The sequence below is a fragment of the Physeter macrocephalus genome, chromosome 7 (assembly GCF_002837175.3).
Source record: "Physeter macrocephalus isolate SW-GA chromosome 7, ASM283717v5, whole genome shotgun sequence".
Classification (NCBI taxonomy): Eukaryota; Metazoa; Chordata; class Mammalia; order Artiodactyla; family Physeteridae; genus Physeter; species Physeter macrocephalus.
This window is the reverse complement of record NC_041220.1, coordinates 147,860,759-147,870,991: the sequence shown is the minus strand read 5'-3', so window position 1 is coordinate 147,870,991 and position 10,233 is coordinate 147,860,759. Positions and strand designations below refer to the sequence as shown.

General features: G+C 42.6%; 1 long non-coding RNA gene across 3 annotated transcripts in view; it reads left to right on the top strand.

The window, feature by feature from the left end:
• Positions 1-10,233, top strand: part of LOC102988620 (uncharacterized) — a 72,599-nt gene that overhangs the window by 35,376 nt on the left and 26,990 nt on the right. The gene's annotated exons all lie outside the window — the stretch shown is intronic.

Genomic DNA, 10,233 nt, shown 5'->3' with positions numbered 1-10,233 from the left:
CCACCAGGGAAGTCCCTTCACACACTCTGCATATTACTATATGCCTTATGCTCTCAAATTTTCTTAGCTCAAAAAAGAAAAGGTTAACATGTGATTTGTAAGACATTTTCTGTTAAAAAACAAAGTCCATCAAATGATGCATTCACACAGCTACTGTGTTTTAGCATTGCTTCACAGAAAAGGCAGCTGTGAGGAGAATAGGACTTGTTTTAATGGCATTTCTTGGAATTTTTCTTTTTTACTCTTGGTAAAAATCTATTGCCCAGGGTGGTCCTCTTTTCAGGACGATGAAAAATATTTTAACTGTATTATAAAGTGATGAAGAGAAAGTACAGATGGTCGATGAATGCATGATAGAGTTGGTTTTGCCTGTCTCTGGAGAGAGATTTCATGTAGCCACAGCCCTTGTAAATAAGAAACATTTCTTGGTTGGTTACGCTAGAAGACTCTGACCCCCATATTTATTTTACCCCGTGTGACCTTACCAGTTGTTCTTCCATTTATGAAGGAAAAAAAAAAATCACGTTGAAAGAAAACAATGAGGAAGCACAGACATAGTAAACTTGAAGCCGAACAATTTGTTTCAACAGCTTGACCAGACTTTGTCAGTGAACCAACCTAATGTAGAAAGAGATCAGTTAATAGTCCCAAATTACGGATTACTTTGTGGTTGTTCAGAGCGTTTCGAACACTGGATGTTTTCCAGTTACTTTCATTCACTGGATGGAAAGGACACTAGGTTTACAGAAATGGAGTTTAATTTTACAGGATACCATCCAAATATACATCTATTTTTAAATCCTGCTATTTGTGAAAGCAAATCGTAAAGGGGAACATTATTCGGATAATTCTGTGGCTTCTTTTATAATGAGTAGAAGTCTCTTTTGCAAGAACTTGTTCTTGAAAGGGATCTGAGATGACTTTATTGTCATCCATTTTTTTCCCTATTGTATTTTAACATCTGTGATGTTTTGTTTATAGAAGCTTAGATGGTCCCTTGAGCTGCGTGACTGCAGCAGCCTGACACCTATGCTGAGCAATGCCGAGCTTCCCCAAAACATGGCCAAGGGGTTGTCATAATCTTGACGATGTTGTTTTGATCCTAGTGATTAATGGAGCTGCCCGACCTTCCCTGTGCCTCTGCCATCTAGCAGTTCCTCCATAAATGCGATTTCCATTCCCATGCTCTGAAACCCATCGATATCAACCGAAACACAAAATAAATTCCGCGATCACCTCTCAGAACTCGTTGACCTTTGCGTGTCCATCTGATTCCATCAGCGGCTCCAACGCTGAGAAAACCAAAACGAAACCGAGCACCAGTGTTCTTGCCATGAACCGCAGCAACAGAAGAGAAGAAAGTAATAGAAATATGAAGTCCTCCTTTGCAACTTGCCAGTTTTCATTTGGCGCTCAGGGAAATCCAATGCTTGTGTTTGGATAGCATAGCATGGAGCTCATGATGAAATGTTTTGGAATCTAAAGGTTTTGGGGAAATGGCCAGTCTTATCTAGTCTGACATGTTTTGTTGAGTTTATTTGCTCACTGGACACAAGTGTCAGAGCCTGCTAGTGATGTCAAAAACTGAGCTACTCTGCACCGGTGCCAGATTGAATCTCAGAGACAGAATTTTGGGTGAAGCAGACCAAACTTGGTTTTGCTCAATGTGGTCTATTCACACACTCTTTTTTAAAATATAAATTTATTTATTTATTTTATTTTTGGCTGCGTTGGGTCTTCGTTGCTGCGCGCGGGCTTTCTCTAGTTGCAGCGAGCGGGGGCTACTCTTCATTGCGGTGCGCGGGCTTGTCATTGCGGTGGCTTCTCTTGTTGCAGAGCACGGGCTCTAGGCGCGCGGGCTTCAGTAGTTGCAGCACGCAGGCTCAGTAGTGGCAGCATGTGGGCCTTAGAGCGTGCAGGCCTCAGTAGTTGTGGCAGACGGGCTCAGTGGTTGTGGCCCGTGGGCTCTAGAGCACAGGCTCAGTAGTTGTGGCGCACGGGCTTAGCTGCTCTGCGGCACGTAGGATCTTCCCTGACCAGGGCTCAAACCCGTGTCCCCGGCATTGGCAGGCGGATTCTTAACCGCTGCGCCACCAGGGAAGTCCCTTCACACACTCTGCATATTACTATATGCCTTATGCTCTCAAATTTTCTTAGCTCAAAAAAGAAAAGGTTAACGTGATTTGTAAGACATTTTCTGTTAAAAAACAAAGTCCATCAAATGATGCATTCACACAGCTACTGTGTTTTAGCATTGCTTCACAGAAAAGGCAGCTGTGAGGAGAATAGGACTTGTTTTAATGGCATTTCTTGGAATTTTTCTTTTTTACTCTTGGTAAAAATCTATTGCCCAGGGTGGTCCTCTTTTCAGGACGATGAAAAATATTTTAACTGTATTATAAAGTGATGAAGAGAAAGTACAGATGGTCGATGAATGCATGATAGAGTTGGTTTTGCCTGTCTCTGGAGAGAGATTTCATGTAGCCACAGCCCTTGTAAATAAGAAACATTTCTTGGTTGGTTACGCTAGAAGACTCTGACCCCCATATTTATTTTACCCCGTGTGACCTTACCAGTTGTTCTTCCATTTATGAAGGAAAAAAAAAAATCACGTTGAAAGAAAACAATGAGGAAGCACAGACATAGTAAACTTGAAGCCGAACAATTTGTTTCAACAGCTTGACCAGACTTTGTCAGTGAACCAACCTAATGTAGAAAGAGATCAGTTAATAGTCCCAAATTACGGATTACTTTGTGGTTGTTCAGAGCGTTTCGAACACTGGATGTTTTCCAGTTACTTTCATTCACTGGATGGAAAGGACACTAGGTTTACAGAAATGGAGTTTAATTTTACAGGATACCATCCAAATATACATCTATTTTTAAATCCTGCTATTTGTGAAAGCAAATCGTAAAGGGGAACATTATTCGGATAATTCTGTGGCTTCTTTTATAATGAGTAGAAGTCTCTTTTGCAAGAACTTGTTCTTGAAAGGGATCTGAGATGACTTTATTGTCATCCATTTTTTTCCCTGTTGTATTTTAACATCTGTGATGTTTTGTTTATAGAAGCTTAGATGGTCCCTTGAGCTGCGTGACTGCAGCAGCCTGACACCTATGCTGAGCAATGCCGAGCTTCCCCAAAACATGGCCAAGGGGTTGTCATAATCTTGACGATGTTGTTTTGATCCTAGTGATTAATGGAGCTGCCCGACCTTCCCTGTGCCTCTGCCATCTAGCAGTTCCTCCATAAATGCGATTTCCATTCCCATGCTCTGAAACCCATCGATATCAACCGAAACACAAAATAAATTCCGCGATCGCCTCTCAGAACTCGTTGACCTTTGCGTGTCCATCTGATTCCATCAGCGGCTCCAACGCTGAGAAAACCAAAACGAAACCGAGCACCAGTGTTCTTGCCATGAACCGCAGCAACAGAAGAGAAGAAAGTAATAGAAATATGAAGTCCTCCTTTGCAACTTGCCAGTTTTCATTTGGCGCTCAGGGAAATCCAATGCTTGTGTTTGGATAGCATAGCATGGAGCTCATGATGAAATGTTTTGGAATCTAAAGGTTTTGGGGAAATGGCCAGTCTTATCTAGTCTGACATGTTTTGTTGAGTTTATTTGCTCACTGGACACAAGTGTCAGAGCCTGCTAGTGATGTCAAAAACTGAGCTACTCTGCACCGGTGCCAGATTGAATCTCAGAGACAGAATTTTGGGTGAAGCAGAAAAGGAGAGCTTTAGTGCTTTGCCAGGCAGAGGGGGGACACAGCGGGCTCCTGCCCTCGAAAAACTATGTATCCCAACTTGGGAGGATCTGATGAGGAGTTTATAGCAATAGTTCAAGGGTGGGGTTGCTGATAAGATGAGAGTGTGTGCAGGGTCTCCGGTGGTTTTGGGGTTGCTCCTCCCTTGATTAGCAACTGTTCGCATCCACCGCCCTTGGGAACTCAGGGAAGGTCACGGAGGATGGACTCTTGCCTACAAGAAACGGGGGACAAGAAAAGGCTTCGGGAGCCCACTGGGCGCGCTACCCCACACCCCCAGTCTCACTAGGACTCAGGATGCAAAACAGGATTGACACACCAGCCATCTCGCCACTTTATCTGCCCGCAAGAGCAGGGCAGACAGTTACAAATGACAGTCTTGCCATTTCAGTTTTGCGAACACTCAGACCAACCCTGACTTTCACCAACCCTCCGGCCATATCTTTTTTTTTTTTTTTTTTTTTACTCCCTGACCTGATCACCCTAGGGCTTTTTAATTCTTATTTTGCCACACCTGAACCTCATCTCTGTTTCTAGATATGGTAATCTTGTTCTTTTCAAGGGAGTGAGTTGGCTTTTCTTCAGCTGGTTTTAATTGTGCGAACTTAAAAAGCCTGCTCTTGGAATGGGGTTATCCGAATCATTGGTGAAAAATATTTCCTGATCCAAGAGTGAGGTCATGTAAGTTCTCCTGTGCCCCGTCTGCAGACAGAACCAGAGAGAGCGTGCCATTCCAAATGCCACAAGGCATCTGAACTCTCTAGGTAGGATAGGTCATCCCTTTGCTCCTGCGCTTCCCTTCGACGTATTTATAAATGCCCGCATTAGCCAGCGTTTAAACACGAGACAGAAAGCAGATTAGTGTCTGCCAGGGGCCACAGGGAGGGAAAACTGGGGAGTGACTGCTTTAATGGGTACAGAGTTTCCACTTGGGGTGATGAAAAACGTTTGGAACTACATAAGGGGGATGATTGCACAACATTGTAAATGTGCTAAATGCTTCCCTGTGGGGTATTTTTAAATGGTTACAACGGCCTTATGAGTTGAACTCTGTGCCCCTCAAATTCATATGTTAAAGTCCCGACTCTGTGTCCCTCAGAATGTGACCTTATTTGGAATTAGGGTCATTGTGATATAATGAAGTCGTACTGGAGGAGGCAGGGATCCTAATCCAACAGGACTGGAAATCTGGACACAGATCCACACAGGCGGGGAGAACAGCGTCTGAACGTAAAGACAGAAATTAGGATGATGCCTCTATAAACCAAGGAACACAGGATGGTCAGCAGCCGCCAGAAGCTGGGGGAGAGGCGTGAATTTCCCCCAGAGCCTCCAGAAGAAATCAGTCGTGCCTACACCTTGACTTCAGGCTTCTGCTTTTCAAAGAGTGATTTTTCTGTTGTTTCGAGCCCCCCAGTGGGTGGCACTTTGTTATGGCAGCCCTAGGAAATTAATACAGGTGGTGCAATGTATGTTAGGGGTGTTTTAACCACAATAAGAAGAACAGGTTATCAGGATGTAAGATATACCTCAGAATGACATGCTTGAAAAGTAGTTGACCTAAAAGCACAGAGACATAAAGTAAAAAGAAGAAAATTCACACGTGCAGATGAATTTCCAAGGAATCAGGCTCTTGTGATGAGCAGTTTACTGAACTGTCCCAGACCCTCCAGTAGGTACAGCAGAAAGATCCCTTTGGCCGCAGAGTTCATGGACGTTGCCTGGTTCTTGAGTCAGGAAGGGTTTCTTTTTTCCCCCAGGGAAATCACAGGGGTGCTCTCCACATCTGTGAAGAACTCAAGGTGAGCTCCCTGGGGAGGGTCCTTCCAGGCAGATGACTTTCCACCTGACCAAGGATGCTCCCCGTCTACCTGTCAGCGTCTCCTCCGATGCCAGGAAAACCAGCTGGGCGGAGCAGAGTCCTGACCTCCAGGAGGGCTTTGGGCAAGCGTGGAGGTGAGGAACAGGCGCCCTCTTGCAGGACGGAGGAGGGTGTGGCAGTAGGCAAACTGGAGAAACCTGGACCCAAAAATGACCAAGAGAAAGAGAAAGCCTGGACCTCGAATGGACAGACCTCACAATCCCTGGCACCGTGCCTCTCTCTCAGCACCCCTGTTTTTCCTTCTTAGACATTCCCTTCAGCTCCTAATTATTCCAACAACTTCCTCTGGAAGATCAACACTTCCCAAAAAGTAAGAGCCACATCTATTCTGTCCCCACTCGTCCTCTAGGTGTTAAGACAGAGACTAGCCCAAATCGGCACCCAACGAAAATTCTTGAATAATTAAGCGAACGAATGAGTGAACAAACTTATGGTTACCAGCGGGGAGGGAGTGGGGAGGGACGGTTCGGGAGGTTTGGGTTGACGTGTCCACACTGCTCTATTTTAAATGGATCACCAGCAAGGACCTCCTGTAGAGCACAGGGGACTCTGCTCAGTATTCTGTAACAACCTAAATGGGAAAAGAATCTGAAAAAGAATAGGTACACGTCTATGTGTAATTGAGTCACTTTGCTGTTCCCCTGAAACTATCACAACATTGTTAATCAACTGTACTCCAATATAAACAAAAAAGTTAAAAAATAAAAATTTTTAAGGCTTTACGTTCTGTCAAAAAAAAAAAACAAAACTACTCACCCAGTACCCTGGAATTAAGAAGCATCCAGCAAATGTTTGCAAAGTGATTGAATCCCTGAAGATGACATGACATTTTCCCCCCTAAATTTTCCTTTAAGGATGTTACGCCCCAAACCATTTATGCTTAAAATAGGAGTGACTCAGAGAGGCAAGACACAAGTGTCGGTGAGGGTGTGAAGGAAAGGAAACCCTCCTGCACTGTTGGTGGGAATGTAAATTGGTGCGGCCGCTATGGGGAACAGGATGGAGATTGCTTACATAAAAATAGGGCTGCCATGTGATCCAGCAACTCCACTTCTGGATATTTATCCAAAGAAAGCAAAAACACTAATTAAAAAAAAAGTCTACACCCCAGTGTTCATTGCAGCATTATTTGCGATAACCAAGACACGGAAACAACCTAAGTGTCCATCAACAGACGAATGGATAAAGAAGAGGTGGTGGTGTGTGTATGTGTGTGTGTGTGTGTGTGTGTATGCATACATACATACATTCATATATAGTGGACTATTACTCAGCCATGAAAAAGAATGAAATCTCGCCGTTTGTAACAACATGGATGGACCTTGAGGGCATTATGCTTAGTGACATAAGTCAGATGGAGAAAGACAGATACCACATGGTTTCACTCCTATGTGGAATGTAACAAACTAATAACAAAGCAAACAAACAAAAAAAGCCAAAATAAGTGAACAAACCAAACCGAACAAAAGCAAACATGTAGATTCAGAGAACTGAGCTATCGGTTATCAGAGAGGAAGGGGCCAGAGGCGGACAGAGAAATGGGTAAAAAGGGGATCAAATATATGGTGACTGGTGGAAACTAAGTTTTTGGTGGAGAGCATCCCATGGTGTATACAGAAGTAGAAATATAATGCTGTGCACATGTAACTTATATAATGTCATAAACCAATGTTACCTCAATTTAAAAACATAAAAATAAATAAAGTAGTAGTGACTTACTAATTTGCATGACAGCCCTTGCTGGGAGGTATAATTGTGTTTTGGAACCATTCTCCAAAATGAAAATATTTACTTATTGAGAAAATAATAAGAAAATGAATATAGCTGAATTGGATTAAGCATCAAGACTACATTCTAGTTCTCTGAAGCAATTTAGGACAATAGAACAGCAAACAAACCACTACAAACAGCAAAGCAAGAATTGGAATTGCAACTGAGGGGAATTAAGTGTTTTTAAAAAACCGAATTGATGCTACTGCTGAATAGTATTGGAAAGCGTGCAACTGCTTTGCTGTGGAATTGAGTCCGACTTTTTGTTTCTTCAATAACTTGTTTTTGCCTTGATGGTATAATTTGTCTATTTCCCCTGAGGTATGTTGACATTATTTGTTTTTCCCTTGTACTGTAAGAAAGAAAATGAGACTGCATTTATACTAAAAATGTGAGCAGGGCCATTTTAAAATATTACCGCTCTAGGAATTTCCATAGGGTCAGTTTCAGCTGATTCATTTAAAATTGTCCTGATGGAAATTTGTATTCTGTAAGCAGATAATGACATGTTTAGGGGTACTTTAGGGTCATGTTTTGTTTCCCTTTTATCTTCCAAATATCATTATATAGATTATTTTAACATGAGTCTTAACGGTTTTTCCTTATGGTTACCTCTTGAAAATGGGCTAGTAACCATCAGTGAATGTATTTCTACTAGATTTTGCTGTTGTGGAGAGAAGGTTGGATTCCACATGGAAACGTGAGTTTGAGCCCTGTTTCTGATTCTTATCAGTGACATCTTGGGAGAGGCATTTAAATTTCAATCATTCATTCATTCATTCATTCGTTCAGTAGACATCTACCGAGTCCTGCCTTTTTGCAGAGGGATTCATCCATCATGAATTCATTCATTCATTCAGTAGACATCTACCGAGTCCTGCCTTTTTGCGGAGGGACTCATCCATCGTGAATTCATTCATTCATTCATTCAGTAGACATCTACTGAGTCTCACCTTTGTTCAAAGGGACTCATGCAGCTACCGGGCTACGTCAGGGAAAAAACATGTCTTGCATTCTGCCGAAGCCTCCATTGTAGAATAAACATCAGGCATCTGTGAGTCACAGAAAATGCTAGAAGGTGATAAATGCTATGGAAAGTTTAAAAAGCAGAAGAGTATATGGGGAATTGGAGCCCTCACCCGAGAGCAGAAGAGAAGCTGAAATTTTCTGTGCAGGAGTGTCAAGCTTGCTTTCATGGAGAAGGTGGCATTTCAGCTAAGGCATGGGGGCCATGAGGGCTGATCTCAAGCAGATGGCTGGAGGGAGAGTTTTCCAGGTAGTGGGAACAGGTTGTGCAAAGGCCCTGTGGTAAGGGTCACCTAGTACGTTCATGGAACAGCATGGGTGGGGAAGAGTGAGTGAGGAACAGGTTGTACAGACAAGATGCTAAGGGGTGAAGTGAGTCCTATAGAATAATGAAATCACATGTGCCTTTGGGAACATCCCTGATAATCCACGGCCCTCTGGTTGTTTGCTGGAAAAGAGTTGGTGGTATTTTGGATCAGGGTGATTGCAATGAAGATGGTGAGAAGTGCTCAGAGAGCTGATATACTTGAATGGCGCTATGGGTTGAATTGTGTCCCCCACCAAGAAAAAATGATGTTTGACATCTCAACTGCCAGTACCTGTGAATGTGACCTTATTTGGAAATAAGTTCTTTGCAGACACGATCAAATGAACATGAGGTCATTTGGGTGGGCTCCCACAAAACGTGACTGGTGTCCTTAATTAGAAGCTTGGGATTAACAGATACACACTACTATCTATAAAATAGATAACCACCAGGGACCTCCTCAGAGAACTATACTCAATATTTTGTAATAACCTATAGGAAAAAGAATACATGTGTATAACTGAATCACTTTGCTGTACACCTGAAACCAACACAACGTTGTACATCAACTATACTTCAATAAAAAAATAAATAATATTTACAAATTATTTTAATTTAAAAATATTTTTAAAATCCAAAAAAAAAAAAAGAACAGGGAAATTTGGACACAGACAGACGCAGCTGGAGAAGGCCATGTGAGATCAAAGGCAGATACAATGCTGCCCCCCTTATCTGTGGTTTCACTTTCCATGGTTTCAGTTACCCATGGTCCACCTCAGTCAGAAACTATTAAATGGAAAATTGAAGAACTAAACAATTCCTAAGTTTTAAATTGTGCGGCGTCCTGACTCGTGTGAGAAAATCTTGCGCGGTCAGCTCTGTCCTGCCCATGATGTGAACCCTCCCTTTGTCCAGCACATTTCACCCTTTCCTCACTTAACAGCCGTCTTGGTTATCAGATCCACTCTCTCTGGTATCTCAGTGCTTGAGTTCAGAGAACCCTTATTTTACTTAATAATGACCCCAAAGCACAAAAGTAGTGATGCTGGCAATTCGGGCATCGTTTTACTGTGCCTAATTTATAAATTAAGCTTTATCCTAGGTATATATGTATAGAAAAATACAGAGTGTGTATAAGGTTTGGTATTTTTTTTTAACATCTTTATTGGAGTATGATTGCTTTACAATGGTGTGTTAGTTTCTGCTTTACAACAAAGTGAATCAGTCATACATACACATATGTTCCCATATCTCTTCCCTCTTGCGTCTCCCTCCCTCACACCCTCCCTATCCACCCCTCTAGGTGGTCACAAAGCACCGAGCTGATCTCCCTGTGCCATGTGGCTGCTTCCCACTAGCTATCTATTTTACGTTTGGTAGTGCATATATGTCCCTGCCACTCTCTCACTTTGTCACAGCTTACCCTTCCCCCTCCCCATATCCTCAAGTCCGTGCTCTAGTAGGTCTGTGTTTTATT